This window comes from Loxodonta africana, chromosome Y, assembly GCF_030014295.1.
Source record: "Loxodonta africana isolate mLoxAfr1 chromosome Y, mLoxAfr1.hap2, whole genome shotgun sequence".
Taxonomy (NCBI): domain Eukaryota; kingdom Metazoa; phylum Chordata; class Mammalia; order Proboscidea; family Elephantidae; genus Loxodonta; species Loxodonta africana.
In genome coordinates this window covers 21,599,273-21,616,038 of record NC_087370.1, presented here as the reverse complement: position 1 = coordinate 21,616,038, position 16,766 = coordinate 21,599,273, and positions in this window count along the sequence as shown.

Here is a 16,766-nt window from a genome sequence, read left to right as displayed (position 1 = left end):
TCTTGTGCAAAGCCTCTGGTGGGTTCCAATCACCTACATTTCAGTTAGTAGCTGAGTGCATAACCATTTTGCCACCAGATCTCCTTTTTTTCAAAGACCAGAAAACCAAACCCATTGTCACTGAGTCAATTTCAATCCAGAGCAACCCTATGCGACAGAGTAGAACTGCCCCATAGGGTTCCCAAGGAGCAGCTGGTGGATTTGTACTGCTGACCTTTTGGTTAGCAGCCTGAGCTCTTGACCACTGCACTACCAGGGCTCTGAGGCCCCATACTGAGTAACCCACTGGCAATGGCTGTTGTTTACCTCGTGGTCAATATCTCAACTATAAAAATCCAACTGTTAACAAAAGGAGACTAAATGGGCACACCAGCCCAGGGGCAAGGGTGAGAAGGCAGGAGGGGACAAGAAAGCTGGTAATAGGGAAACAAAGATTGAGAAGGAGAGAGTGTTGACATGTCGTGGGGCTGGTAACCAATGTCACAAAGCCATATGTGTATTAATTGTTTAATGAGAAGCTAGTTTGCTCTGTAAACTTTCATCTAAAGTGCAATAGAAAAAATAAAAATAAAGTTCCAATTCCTTTTCCCAGCACGTTAGACGCTGGTCTCCTTCTGAACTCCATCATCAGTCACGGTAACTACCAGTAACCTTGCAGAAAGAGTAATCCCCCCACATAGCTAACAGCCCGAGCCGCAAATGCCTTGTAATGCAGGGAACAAAGACCAATTTACACACCTTTTAACATCTGTCTCTTAAAACAGTCCTTATATTGGATCAGTGCAGAGAAATACAAGAAATGGTGAATTTATTATTTTATCTCCTTACCACAGAAAACATTTTAGATTTTTTTCCCCTAATCTATCCTCTTGGCCAGAAAACCCTAATAGTTTCAGAATTCACTCCCGAGAAGCCTTTGTTTAATCGTTCGCGTCAGCTAGACTAATGACAGTTTTCAGTACCTGGTGCTCTCAAATCTCTGAGTAGAAATTACCTTCTAGTGTTATTTGTGGTGGGGTATTTTTTTTTTTTTTTATCAGTATTCCAAAGCTGTTGTGTAATTTCTGCCAAACTCCTGAGGTGTTATAGCTGTAATGTCTTTTACCTGACTTCCACTTTTTTTCAATAAAGAAACCGAAGTAGTATTTTCTTTGAAATGTATAAACCTATCCAAATCGATCATTTCTGAATGACAAAGCCCAAAGATTAATAAAAATCACTGACGATGTTATCAAAAGGCTGCCAAACATATTTATCTTCAGAGCCCATTATTTCACATAAAAACCGAGCAGTGAATCTCATAACTTTCAAGCATATGGACCAGGTTCATTAATATGTTTCATACTTAGCATTATTCATTAAAGCTCCACTAATTAGAAGTTAACAGGCGATATTATCATTAAATAGCAGAGAAAGAGCCCCTTTTTTCCCTGAAGAGTCATTAAGTCTGTAATTTTTTTCCTTAGCATCAGTTATGTATATTAATGAAAAGCATTATTTTGCAATACTCAACAGATCACTAAGAGAAAGACCCAAGAACTGAGATAATTTAGCCTGAAGAAGTAAAACCTGAGGAATGATTTAAGTTAAAAAACATCAGGCAGAGAGTAACGGCTTCCAGAGTCTTGAAAGACACTGGAATTGGAAACCAGCTGAATTTTGGGGAAGAAAAGAAGTTATGTATTTAAGAGAGTTCAGTAGCATATGTTGTGGGGTTTTTGCTTTTTTTTTTTAAGGAAGTGGTTGTATGGTGACTAGTGGATTCTTCCCTCAGCTCTTGAATAGGTTTTTCAGTCATCAAATCAGTCAACAAGCATTTTCTGGAGTGACCTTTGCAGGGTTGCCAATTTTAGCAAATAAAAATGCAAGATGCTTAGTGAAATTTGAATCCCGGATACCAAAATCCTGTTGCTATCAAGTTGATTCCAACTCAAAGTGACCCTATAGGACAGGGTAGAACTGCCCCCACAGAGTTTCCAAGGCTGTAAACCTTTAAGAAGCAGGCTGCCACATCTTTCTCCCACACTCGTGGAGCGGCTGGTGGGTTTGACCTGTGACCTTTCAGTTACTAGCTGAGCGCTTAGGCACTGTGGATTGAATCCCAGAAAAACAACTCGTATTTCTGATTTAAGTATATTCATGCAACAGTTGGGAACTATTTATACTAAAAAGTATGTTGTTTATCTAAGGTTCAAGTCTAACTGAGCATCCAGTATTTTATCTAGCAAACGTAGACCTTTGTGTTCCCAGTGCCCCATAGCTAAACAGAACGATGAGCCATGATCATTGTACTTAACGATTGATGTTCGGGTCTACAACAGTGCGTATAAACATATTCTCATGAAAGGAACCCTCTATTTTCAAACAAATAATATTCAAGAGCTGAATATATAAAGCAGAATAGCGGCAAGTTTTGGTTTGACCATGGTGAGTAGTGGGGGACTTTAGTTGTTGTTAGCTGCAGTTGAGTTGGCTGTGATTCATGGTGACCCCATGTACGACAGAACAATCTGCTGCCCGGCCCTGCACCGTCTTTGTGATCCTTGGCATGTCCGAGTCCATTGCTGTGGCTATCGTGTCAACCCATCTCCTGGAGAGTTTCCGTTGTTTTTGTTCACCCTCAACTTTACCAAACATGTTGTCCTTCTCCAGGGATTGATCACTCCTGACAACATAACCAAAGTATGTGAGACTCAGTCTCGCCATCCTTGCTTCCAAGGAACATTCTGGTTGTACTTCTCCCAAGACAGATTTGTTCGTTCTTTTGGCAGCCCATGGTATATTCAATATTCTTTGCCCACACCACAATTCAAAGGCATCAATTCTTCTTCGATCTTCCTTATTCATTGTCCAGCTTTCCCATGCACCTGAGGAGATTGAAAACACCGTGGCTTGTGTTAGGCACACTTTAGTCCTCAAAGTGACACCTTTACGTTTTAACACTTTAAAGAGGTCTTTTGCAGCAGCCAATAAAAACCCCATGGAGGGCTTATACTGGTACTAAATTCATTACCATCTAAACCTTTCTCTTCCCTCTTACCTCCATGTCAGGCTGCGGGTCCTCTCAAGTACCCCAGCATCTGGGAAACACATAAAGGGAACTCAGGCCAGCCTATTAGCTTTACAAATGATTGGGGAGTTTGGTGTTGTACCAAGAGGTAATGGATACTGCCCTTTCATAAATCTTAAACCAAAGAACCAAACCCGATACTGTGGAGTCAACCCTGACTCACGGTGACCCCATGTATTACAGAGGAGAACTGAGCTCCGTAGGGTTTTTTTGGCTGTCATCTTTACAGGAGCAGATCGCCAGACCTTTCGTACGTGCAATCAATGATTGATGGGATCTGTTTGAAATATGTTGAGAAAAAGTAAGCTTTAAACACTCTACGTTCAAATATATTATTCTTATGTGGTATAGAATTCAGCTCTTGAATGTTATTTGTTTGAAAACAGAGAAACCCTGGTGGCGGAGTGGTTAAGTGCTATGGCTGCTAACCAAAGGGTCGGCAGTTCGAATCCACCAGGCGCTCCTTGGAAACTCTGTGGGGCAGTTCTACTCTGCCCTATAGGGATGGTATGAGTCGGAATCGACTTGACGCCCTGGGTTTGGTTTGTTTTTTTTTTATACAATTGTGAAGGTTGCTTAAAGAATGAAAGACCAAAAATATGAGAGAATGAATACATTGTATACGTACTACTTTAAATCTCTTCATGGATAAGGGGAAGTTGGATACAAAAGGAAGGAAATTCAATGCCACCTTTGTTAAGTATCTGCAGTCTACTCCGAGTTATGCTGGAGACCGTCAGCAATAAAGCCATTAATAGAAATAGTCATCGTTCTCCAGAACCCATCCTCAGGTACGGAAGACTGATGTGACCATAAATAGCTCCATTACAAGGCATACTGAGATAAATGGTATTCTTCATTTCCCAAGCCTTCAAGACAACAGGTATAAAGTCTGTTGTGTGAATTCCACTTTCAATAAAAAAGGCACAATGTGATTGATTCTATTAAAGTGGATGGTAAGAGAGAAATTCCTAATTCTTTGAATCTGTAATTAATACAGTCCTCCATAATGGAGTGGAAACTCTGATGGCGTAGTGGTTAAGAGCTACGGCTGCTAACCAAGAGGTTGGCAGTTCGAATCCACCAGGCGCTCCTTGGAAACTCTATGGGGCAGTTCTACTCTGTCCTATAGGGTCGCTCTGAGTTGGAATCGACTCAACGGCAGTGGGTGGGTTTTATCGGAATTAGTGGGTCAGTATTTCAGCTCTCTAACCTCATCACCCCCTGGGATTTCTCAGGTGTGGGCTCCACACTCTTTCCTAGAGTTTCCCAGTGGGATTCACCTCCAGACCAAAGTTTATTAGTGCTTACGAGGGGCGAGTGGGCGGGGACATGGCGTGGTATTGATGAGGGGAACCGAGTTTTTTTTAACCAGTAATGGTCCAGTCCACTCCTACTTAGGCAACCTCATGAGAGAGTGGAACTGTGATACAATAGAATTGTATCAATTCTATTATGCAACCAACACCCAAATCCATGGCCAAATTTTCCAGCACCATGAACTGCAACTCACTGCCTCCCACACAATGACTCTCCGTTCTCCCCTTTCCTCCCATCTCTGAGAACCACCGTTAAACTTTGATCTCTGTACACTTGCCTTTTCTAGGTATTTCACACAAGTGAGATCATACAGGAGCCCTGGTAGTGCAGTGGTTAAGAGCTCAGCTGCTATCCAAAAGGTCAGCAGTTTGAATCCACCAGCTGCTCCTTGGAAACCCTATGGGGCAGTTCTACTCTGTCCTATAGGGTCGCTAGGAGTTGAAATCGACTTGATGGCAACAGATTTGTTTTTTTGGTTTAGATGGAGTAGGATATTAAGGGACAAGAGAGAAGGAAAATGTGACTTCTAGCTAGTGAAGAGGGAAAGGAATCAGGATACTTAGTGAAAGGATCAGGATTTTAGGTTTCATTGGAAGGCGGCTGGAATGTTGAAGGCTGCAGATGGAGAGAGATACTCCAGGAAGGCAGAACAATACCAGCAGTTACTTGCTGTTCACTGAGTTTGAAAATGAGGTAATCAAAGAGCTTAGCAAATGCAGTTTCTAAGCCTCGGCCATGTGAAATTCAGATTGCATTGGGTTAAGGAATGGCTGTGGAGTGAGTATAAAAAGCAACAAAGAAAGGTGAAAAGATGAGAGCATAGGGTTTATGAATTATTACTATTTTTCCCCCAAATCTCAAAGACCCCAACTCTTTATAATAGCTTTAAAGGGTGAAAGCTCAGTCTGATTTTTAAAGTCTCATTTAATGAACGTTTTAAATATAAGAGATCTTGGCACCCCAGTGGTGAAGAGGTTAAGAGCTCGGCTGCTAACCGAAAGGTCAGCAGTTCAAATCCACCAGGTGCTCCGTGGAAACACTTTGGGGCAATTCTACTCTGTCCTACAGGGTGGCTGTGAGTCGGAATGGACTTGATGGCAGCGGGTTTGGTTTGGTTTGGTTTGGTTTAAGGATATGATGTCAGGGGACCAGAAGATCAAGGGATAACAGAAGATGCTTCTAGTCTTTGAAACTGTGTTCTTTACTAGCTTTGTTCATATGGTGAGAAGGGTTCAACCCCTTTATCTCCGTACGAACTCAAAAACATTCAAATCGCGCTAATGAAACCAGGTCCTACTAGAAAAAAAAATTTTTTTTTTGTTTGTTTTGTCTTCCTATTCTTGCTCACGTATTTATGTGTTCAAATATATTCACAAAGCAATGCAAATAAGAACTACAAGGTTTCTATGTAAATGCTTTCATCTGAATCGCCTTTTTTAATGAAAAAAGCAAACTATTTTATTAATTTTTATATTATTACATATTGAAATGATAATATTTTTATGATTGTGAAATATATATAGCATGCTCTTTCTCATTTCAGTATTTTCCATGTGTACGATTCCACGACACCAATTAACATCAGTTACGTTGTGTGACCATCACCAATATCCATGGCCAAGTTTTCCGTCACCATAGACAGAAACGCAATGCTTTTTAATCGGTCATTGTATCGTCAGGTTTAACAAAAGGTGGGTGCTGCGTTCAAATCTCTTTTAGGCATATAAAATACAAAGGGTTAAAATGTTACAAACCAAAGATCATGAAGTCTTTGGTATATTTGTAACCCCTAGGTGTGTGTGTGTCTCTAATTTCTCATTTCAAACACACACACACACGCACACACTCTAGATACGTGAGCAAAAGAAATTTTGTACGTATTTATCTCTCTATATCCCCAGGCGGCACAAACAATTAAGTGTTCAACAACTAGCTGAAAGGTTGGTGGTTCAAACCCACCCAGAAGCACCTCGGAAGAAAGGCCTTGCAATCCATTTCAGAAAGGTCACAGCCTAGAAAACCCTATGGGGCAGTTCCACTCAGCACACACGGGGGTGCCATGAGTCAAAACAGACTCAACCCAACTAACAGCAACAATACCTTACTAACAACAGCCATCTATATATTTGAATAATAATAATAAAAAAAGCCCGTTGCAGTCCAGTTGATTCTGACCCATAGCGACCCTATGTGACAGAGTAGAACTGCCTCATAGGGTTTCCAAGGAGCAACTGGTGGATTTGAGCTGCTGACCTTTTGGTTAGCAGCCATAGCACACTGTAGCTTTTAATCACTGTGGCAAATATAAGGGCTCCTTACAAATGAATAAAAAAAACCGAAAACCAAGCCCACTGCCGTGGAGTCAATTCTGACCCATAGCAACCCTATAGGACAGAGTAGAACTGCCTCATCGAGTTTCCAAGGAGCGCCTGGTGGATTCGAATGGCCAGCCTCTTGGTTAGCAGCTGTAGCACTTAACCACTACGCCACCGGGGTTTTCTGCAAATGAATAGATAAGATAATTATATAAGTTATGTAATATATTTCCTATGGAAGTAAAAGTCATCTGGCAAATTTATATTGTTATTCTGTGCTGTCTAATCGATTCTGACTCACGGGGACCCCACGTAACAGAGTAGAACTGCCCCATAGGGTTTCCTACACTGTAATCTTTACGGGAGCAGATCGCCTGGTCTTTCTTCCACAGTGCTGCTGGGTGGGTTCAAACCGCCGACCTTTCGATGAGCAGCTGACCACTTAACCGTTATACTACCAGGTCTCTTGGAAAGTAACGCAGGAGGTTTCTCTACTTTCCCCTGAAAACAAGGGGACCGCCAACTGCAAAAAAATGAATTTCATGCATTTGCAAATTTACAAAATAAATTCTTTACTGTTTATGTATATATATATATATTGCATAAATATGGTGTTCTGCATTAGCCAAATAAAAGTCAGCAAAGATTAGGCATCCCGCAAAGACAGAAGTGAGACAAATTCATGTATTTTACAGGAACGGCACCAAGCTGGGTCTGATTAAGTGCTAGTTTTAATGCATGACACGTTTTCCAAGCCTGGAACCTTCTCACTCCTATTTCAGAGGCACAATTATCTTTGGAGGGAGAGGGAGGCTGAATACAGAACGTTCTTTTCTTTCTGCGGAACGGAATCTAACGTGATAACAGGCTGCCCAGATCTGCGGCATTAGATGTGGCTCGTTAACAAAGGGCCCTTTTTGAATTCATCAGGTCCTCGTGATTTTTAAACCACCGTGAGCCCAGCTGTCAGGAAGATTTGCCCTGAGATATCTTGCGCTCAAGTTCCCACTCTGACAACTTTGTGGCTCGTGCTGGCTTTTATGCGATTTGAGTGAATTTATCAATTTTTTAAAATGCAATGACACACTAAAAGCGATTCATCGGGGAAAAAATTGCTAATATTGTTTGGCTACCCTTTCACATACCTCACTATAAAATGCTTTATAGATCATCTGTTGAATAATGCAAAGCAAAAGTGAAGTGTGCAATGTGGCAATGTACTTTACTGCCCCCGCTGAAAAAAAAAAAAAGCCATCGCCGTCCAGTCAATTCTGACTCCTAGCAGCCATACAGAACAGAGTAGAACTGCCGTATAGGGTTTCCAAGGCTGTCATCTTTACAGCAGCAGGCTGCCACATCTTTCTCCCATGAGTGGCTGGTGGGCTCCAACAGCTGACCTTTTGGTTAGCAGCCAAGTGCTTAACCACTGTCGTGAATTAAATTGTGTGACTTCAAAATATGTGTCAAGTTGTTTAGGCCACGATTCGCAGTATTGTGTGGTTGTCCTCTAATTTCATGATTGTAATTTTATGTTAAGAGGATTAGGGTGGGACTGTAACAGCACCCTTACTCAGGTCACCTCCCTGATCCAACATAAATGGAGTTTCCCTGGAGTGTGGCCTGCACCACTTTTTATCTTACAAGAGATAAACAGAAAGGGAAGCAAGCAGAGAGTCGGGGACCTCATACCACAAAGAAAGCATTGCTGGGAGCAGAGTGCATCCTTTAAACTCAGGTTCCTGCGCAGAGAAACTCCTAGTCCAGGGGAAGATTGATGACAAGGACTTGCCAACACAGAAAGAAAGCCTTCCCCTGGAGCTGGCGCCCTGAATTTGGACTCGTAGCCTACTGTACTGTGAAGAAATAAACTTCTCTTTGTTAAAGCCATCCACTTGTGGTATTTCTGTTATAGCAGCCCTAGATGACTAAGACAACCACTGTGCCACCAAGACTCCTAATATGTTCCCAGAGAATGGGTACATCTCCAATAAACGTTTCCATTATTGAAGATGGAATATTAAACATAAACCACCATAAATGGAAATAATAGAAACTGAGAATTGATCGGCACTGCTATCATTCGCTTAATGCCAAATATATCAGAGGAAGAAAGATAGAAGCCTAAGTTTCGAATGGATTTCCTGTTTATTAATGAGGACGATGGAAATGGAACATATAAATGCAGGACTGGGCAGTGTTTTTTTTTGTTGTACATGGGGTCCCTACGAATTGGAACGGACTTGATGGCACCTAACAACAGCAATCAAAATAATACTTATCAAAGTATATATGTGTGTGTATATATTATATATAAAAAAACAAAACCCACTGCCATCGAGTCGATTCCGACTCACAGTGACCTATTTAAATACAGAGAGTAAATACAGTGAATTTTCGAAAAGTTGGCGAATGTCTGCCGGAATTGCATTTTGTTGCTTTGGTGAGTATATGCCATAGTGGGAAATCCCTCAAGACCCAAGCCTTGTTAATATCATTGGACCCCAAAACGTCTTACAATGTGGGTGAACTCGGAGGACATCCTGCTGAGTGAAATACTTCAGTTACAAAAGGACAAATAGTGTATAAGACCACTATTATAAAAAGTCAAGAAAAGGTTTCCACACAGACAGAAACATTCTTTGATGGTTACCTGGAATGGTGGAGAAGGGGAGAGGGGAGGGAAAGCCACTAACTAGATAGCGGACACATATTAACTTTGGTGAAGCCCAAGCCCATGGCCACCGAGTCGATTCCGACTCCTAGCGACCCTATAGGACAGAGTAGAACTGCCCCATAGAGTTTCCAAGGAGCGGCTGGTGGATTTGAACTGCTGACCTTTTGCTTAGCAGTTGTAGCACTTAACCACTGCGCCACCAGGGTTCCCACCTTTGGTGAAAGGAGAGATAATACATAATATGGGGGAAGTCAGCAAACCAAAGTCAAGGTAAAGGAAGACACTTACAGGCACACAGAGTAAAAGGCAACAATGGTAAATAGTGATACATATACAATGTTACAAAACAGTAATAGCTAACAATAACGTATGAATGGATACATAGAGAGATTCGTAAGCTGAACAGGGTGCCAATATACCCACGTATGGAATAGTGCACACAGTGGACCCAGTCGTGAAAACTCCTGAACATTGATTTTCTTGGCTACTACCCAACTGAGCTTCCTTTACATAAAAATACATGAAATATATGTACATGTATACATGTATGTATAGATACACACCTGTGTGCATATATACACATACGCATACATATAACATAGAGTAATACTTGCATACATACATATACATTGATCTGTAGTTATAAGAATTCACTAGCCTTGTATTAATGTAATTCAAATTACACACACACACACATACACAGAAGTGGTAAATTGAATTGTAAATTAAATTAAACATATATATCTAATTTTCCATCTGTTTTCTTCCTTCTCTTTGCCGTCAAGTTGATTCCCATCCATAGTGACTGTCGTAGTTATCCAGCACTGCTATAACAGAAATACCACAAGTGCATGGTTTTAATGAAGAGAAATTTATTTCTTCACAGTAAAGCAGGCTGAAAGTTCAAATTCAAGGCATCAACTCCAGAGGAAGGCTTTCTCCCACTGTTGGCCTCAGGAATTTCCCCCCAGACTAGGAGATTCTCCCCTCCTGGTGCTGCTTTCTTGTTGGTATGAGGTCCCTACTCTTTGCTTGCTTTCCTTTCAGCTTTTGTAAGATAAAAGGTGGTGCAGGCCACACCCCAGAGAAACTCCCTTTACATTGAATCAGGGATGTGACCTTAGTAAGGGTGTTACAATCCTACCCTAATCCTCTTTAACATAAAATTCCAATCACAAAATGGAGGACAACCACACAATACTGGGAATCATGGCCCAACCAAAATGATACACACATTTTTGGGGGGATATAATTCAGTCCATGACAGGGATCCTCTAGGACAGAGTAGAACTGTCCCGTAGGGTTTCTAAGGAATAGCTGGTGATTAGCACTGTGCCACCAGGGCCCCTTTTCATCTCGTTAGACACCCTTAATCTCATTTTCCCTTTGCATAACTAAATGTCAAGTCAACAAAGCATGAGTATAACATGCTCAAGGAGCCCTGGTTGTGCAGCGGTTAAGCACGTGGCTGCTAACCAAAAGTTGCCAGTTCGAACCCACCAGCTGCTCTGTGGGAGAAAGATGTAGCAGTCTGCTTCCATAAAGATTACAGCCTTGGAAATCCTGTGAGGCAGTTCTACTCTCTCCTGTAGGATCACTATGAGTTGGAAAAGACTTGAAGGCAATTTTCTTTTTTTTTTTTAATAGCATGCTCAAATCTCAAACATTCTCCTACGTTTTCTAATATCTCGACAAGTCCTGCGTTTTCTAATATCTCGACAAGTCCTGTCATTGACATTCTTCCTAGAGCTTTGCAGGACAGATAACCAAAAGATTAGTTATTGTAGAAACTCAGCAACTGCGTGGACTCCAATGCAGGTTTCCCTTCTCAGGGCACCCTTTTTTTTTTTTTTTTTTGGTGAAGATATACACAATAAAACATACCCCAATTCAGTAATTTCTACATGTACAATTCAGTAACGTCAACGTTTGCACCACCTAGAGACTCCATCTGAACCAAAAAAAAAAACAAAAACAAAAAACCTTTGCCACCATGGAGTCAATTCTGACTCACAGCGACCCCATAGGGCAGTGTAGAACTGCCTCGTAGGGTTTCCGAGGCTGCAATCTTTATAGAAGCAGGTCTTTCTTTTGCTGAGCACTTCGTGGGTTCAAACCACTGACCTTTTGGTTAGCAGGTGAGTGCTTTAACTACTGCACCACCATGGACTACAATAAGTTTGTGTCAATGAAGACCATAATCTTAAAACAGTAGTCCTCGGATACGCTAAGGGGGACAGAGAGTCTAAGCAAAATGGGCGCCAATTTCCAGCGATATCCTAAAGGTCCACTGGAATGCCAGAAAGATCTAGCTGAGAATTCTGCAGTGAGGTTGCTTGAGAAAAGGGTCAAAGGATGAAAGTGAAGTTGGTACTTTGTCAGCTCAGAGGGAGGGAAAGTGTGTGTGTGTGTGTTGGGGGGAGAAGGATGGTGATAACTCGCACTACAAAGAAATGGTGGATTAGGAGGAAAATGCTTGACATGTTTCAGCTGGAGTCCCCAGCTGGAGCAAACAGTGAAGCCTTCAACTACTAGCCGTAAGGTTGGTGGTTCAAAATCCACCCAGAGGTGCCTTGGAAGAAAGGTCCGGTGGCCTGCCTTCAAATCAATCAGCCATTGAAAACCCCATGGAGCAGTGTTATACTCTGATGTACACGGGGCAGCCAGGAGTTGGAATCCACTTATCAGCAGCCAGGGAATCCGCTGAGAGTCTCAATAGTTTGTATGGAAGCAAGAGTTAATAAAGGACGCATCACAAAAAAGTTTGCAAAGGGTACCGAGGTCTCAGGAGCAAGGCTGAAGCCTTTGCAGCCTTGAAAGAGAAAAGATGAGCCATAATCTCCCGTAAGGGGCCGGAAGATGCCCCCAGAGGGGAGGGTTTAGGGTTTAGAGAGGACAGACTGAAGCTAATGCTTACAGAGACCACGGTAGCATAACACAAAAGATAAAACCAACCACGCACAAAGCTCAGTGCCACGAGGCTTTCTGAAAGAAAGCAGAGATAAGCGTTCCTTCCTTCTTACCAGAGAGCCTGTGCCGGGGGAGTTTGATTTTCAGAACAGGAAAGTAGTCAGCTCAAGTAAACAATGTCTTTTATAAAAAGTCTGTAGTTTGGAGGCAGGAGGGACGGGATAATGAGATGGGTGAAAAGACAGCTTCAACCCAGATAGGGTCTCAGGCTTACAGGCAGTATCAGAGAGATGATTACAGACAGGATTGGGGAGAATACTGAGAACAAAAAAGAGCCTTGGCCAACAGGGACCTTCATGTGCTGCTGGTGGGAAGGTAAAATGGTTCGGCTGCTGTGGAAGAGAGTTTGGTGGGTCCTCAAAAAGTTGAGCCTAAAACTACTGTAAAAACCAAACCAGTTACCATGGAGTCGATTCCGACTCGTAGTGATCCTACAAAACAGAGTAGAACTGCCCTGTCTTAGTCGTCTAGTGCTGCTGTAACAGAAATACCAGAAGGGGGTGGCTTCAACAAGGAGAAATTTATTTTCTCACCGTCTAGTAGGCTAGAAGTCCAAATTAACGGTGCTGGGTCCAAGGGAAGGCTTTCTCTCTCTGCCGGCTCTGGAGAAAGGTCCTTGTCATCAATGTTCCCCTGGACTAGGAGCTTCTTCATGCAGGAACCCTGGGTCCAAAGGACATGCTCTGCTCCCGGCACTACTTTATTGGTGGTATGAAGTCCCCACTCTCTGCTCACTTCCTCTTTTCTTTTATCTCTTGTAAAATAAAAGATGGTGCAGGTCACACCCCAGGGAGACTCCCTTTATGTTGGATCAGGTCTGTGACCTGAGTAAGAGTTTTACATCCCACTCTATTCCCCTTTAACATAACCCAGTCTTACCTCGCTAACCACAGGCAGAGATTATAGGAAAATGACATCAATCATGAAGTGGAAGACAACTACACAATACTGGGACTTGTGGCCTAACCAAGTTGACGCATATTTGGGGGGACACAATTCAACCCATAACATGCACCATAGGGTTTCCTAGGCTGTAATCTTTACTGATGCAGACTGCCACATATTTCTCCTGTGGAGTGGCTGGTTGGTTCGAACCATTGACCTTTGGGTTAGCAGCTGAGTGCTTTAAACCACCAGGGCTCCTTAAAAAACTGAAACCAAACCTGTTGCCATCGAGTCGATTCTGACTCATAGTGACCCTATAGGACAGAGTAGAACTGCCCCGTAGAGTTTCCAAGGAGCGCCTGGTGGATTCAAACTGCTGACCTTTTGGTTAGAAGCCATAGCACCTAACCACTATGCTACCAGGGTTTGCAGCCAGGTACATTAACTGTTTGTACCACCCAGGGGCTCCACTGATTGCATTAAAAAAATAAAAAATAATAATAACAACTAAAAAACAGTTGCCATGGAGCCAACACTGCCCATGGTGACCCTGTGCGTGTCAGAGTAGAGCTGTGCTCTGTAGGGTTGTCAACAGCTGATTTTTCAGAAGTAGACCACTAGGACTTTACCAAGCGCGATGTCCAGGGACTGATCCCTCCTGATAACAAGTCCGAAGTAGGTCAGGTGCAGTCTCGCCCTTCTTGCTTCTAATAAGCATTCAGGTTTACTTCTTCCAAGACAGATTTGTTTGCTGTTTTGGTGGTCCGTGATATAGTCAATATTCAGGCTTACCCTATGAACCAGAAATCCTGTGCCTATGTACTTAGTGAAACGAGATGAAAACGTATGTGCACATAAAAACCTGCACATAGCTGTTTACAGTAGCTTTATTCCTAAGTGCCCAAACTGGGAAGCAACAAAGATGTCCTTCGGCGGATGAATGAATAAACCAACAATGGCATATTCATACAGTGGAGTAGTATTCAGCGATAAAAAGAAATAAGCTATCAAGCCATGAAAAGGTGTGGAGGAAACTTAAATGTGTATCACTAAGTGTTTACACTTTGAACAGGATTATGGTATAAAGGAATATGAAGCTCAGAATATTTAAAGTGCTATCTATATGTTATAAAATATATGTTGGAAACCCTGGCGGCGTAGCGGTTAAGAGGTTGGCTGCTAACCAGAAGGCCAGCAGGTCAAATCCAGCAACTGCTCCTTGGAAACCCTATGGGGTAGTTCTACTCTGTCCTATAGGGGGTGCTATGAGTCGGAATCGACTCAACAGCAGTGTTTTTTTATATGTTAGTTTTTTTTTTAATTAAAGACTTTGTTTTCATTTGATTAAAGAATGTACTCAAAAGACAGAGTCTTAGTCTTGTCAGAAGGGATATAGATAATATATTTGAGTCATACTAACTTAAAAAAACTAAGAAATAAATTAGGCTCTTTTCATTTCATAGTGTATTTAAGTATTCTTTTCATTTCTCGTTTTATGAAAATCTGTATCCTTTGCCCCAGTCTTTTACCCAAACCAAACCAAACCCAGTGCCGTCGAGTCGGTTCCGACTCATAGCGACCCTATAAGACAGAGTAGAACTGCCCCCCAGAGTTTCCAAGAAGCACCTGGCGTATTCGAACTGCCGACCCTTTGGTTAGGAGCCGTAGCTCTTAACCACTACGCCACCACGGTTTCCGCAGTCCTTTAAGCTAACTTAAATTTACAGAACACTTTTAAGTTTTCACGACCCTGTCTCATTGGATGATCACCATAAACCTGCGGAATTTGCAGAGCTTGGTCCCATCTTTCGTCTTTAACAAGCGAGGAAGTCGGGGCCACGTTGTATCCAAGGTTAAGCCGTTACTAAGATGACAAGCCCTGTCTCCTAAAGTCCGGAAGAGGTGTGTGCTCTATGGCTGCTTTTTTCCTAATCTTTCCAGAATGCCGTTAGCAAACCCAACATGCCATCACCCCTCCTCGTTCTGCCGTTTCCTTTGCATCACCCCAAGTCATATTCTCAGCAGACCTGTCTGGGCAGAAACATCTACAGGAAGTCCTTGAACAGGGAGCCCGGCTGTCAGAGCTGAATTCCTACCTGGGACAGATGGGGTGGGAAGGCTGGGGGAAGGGATGAGTGTGGAATTCTTGAACAGCCGTGTGCAGAAATTGGGAGGAGGGTGCTGCTGCGTGAGAAAGCAGGGCGATTAGACCTTATAAGAAAACCAAACACCAGACTTGTTGCAGTCAAGTCGATCCCAACTCACGGCGACCCTAGGTGTTACAGAGTACAGCTGTGCTCCGTAGAGTTTTCCTAGCTGTGATCTTTACAGAAGCTGGTTGCCAGGCCTTTCTTCCATGGTACTGCTGGGTGGGTTTGAACCGACAACCTTTAGGTTAGTGAAGCACAATCCGTTTGCACCATATAGGGACCTTAAGACCCTGTCACGCAGTGTGGGGCCTTGACATGATTGCAGGGCTGAGAAACACTGGCTCTGCTAAGGCAGAGGGTCGCCCCCACGAAATCGACATGGGGTTATTGATCCAGGGCACAGAGGGGATAGGCTCTGTGAATTTAACTGGAAGCACCTAGAAACAAAATAAGTGCACTCAAACATTGTCTCCATAAAAAGTTAATAGCTATAGTGGGTACTTATATGGCATCTTTGTTACCTAGTGTTGTTGTAGCCCAAATACCACAAGTGGGTAGCTTAAACCATTGCTGTGGGGTCAGTTCTGACTTGCGGAAACCCCTTGTATGTCAGAACTGTACTCCATAGGGTTTTCAAGGCTGTCATCCTTATGGAAGCAGATCATGAGGCCTTTCTTCTGAGGAGCCTCCGGGTGAATTTGAACCAACAACCTTTGGCTAGTAGCCAAGCACTTAGCCGTTTGCACCATTCAGGGACTGCTGTAGAGATATAGAGATATGAACGTGTAACGGGGCCTTCATTTCCTCATACATGAAATGAAAATATTAACAGAACCAACTCACCAACCTGTCACAAATCCTAATGAATTCAGGCATCTAGGGATCATGTAAGAGGTGACACATGGCCAAGTGTTCAGTAAAGGTTAACTGTTTGCTATGGATCAAATTGTGTCCCCCCCCCCCCAGATAAACCCAAAAACCAAACCCAGTGCCGTAGAGTCAATTCTGACTCATAGCAACACTGTAAGACACAGTACAACTCTCCCATAGAGTTTCTAAGGAGCACCTGGTGGATTTGAACTGCCGACCCTTTGGTTAACAGCCGTAGCACTTAACCACTATGACACCAGGGTTCCCCCCCTCCAAAATAGATATTATAAATCCTAACCCCTATAGCAGTGGTTAAGCACTCGGCTGCTTAACCAAAAAAGGTTAGCAGTTCGAACCCACCAGCCACTCTGTGGGAGAAAGATTTGGCAATCTGCTTCTGTAAAGATTAAAAAAAAAAACAGCCTTGGAAAACCTATGGGGCAGGCCTGCTCTGTCCTATAGGGTCGTTGTGAGTTGGAATCCACTCGGGGCAACAGGTTAAACCCTGGTGG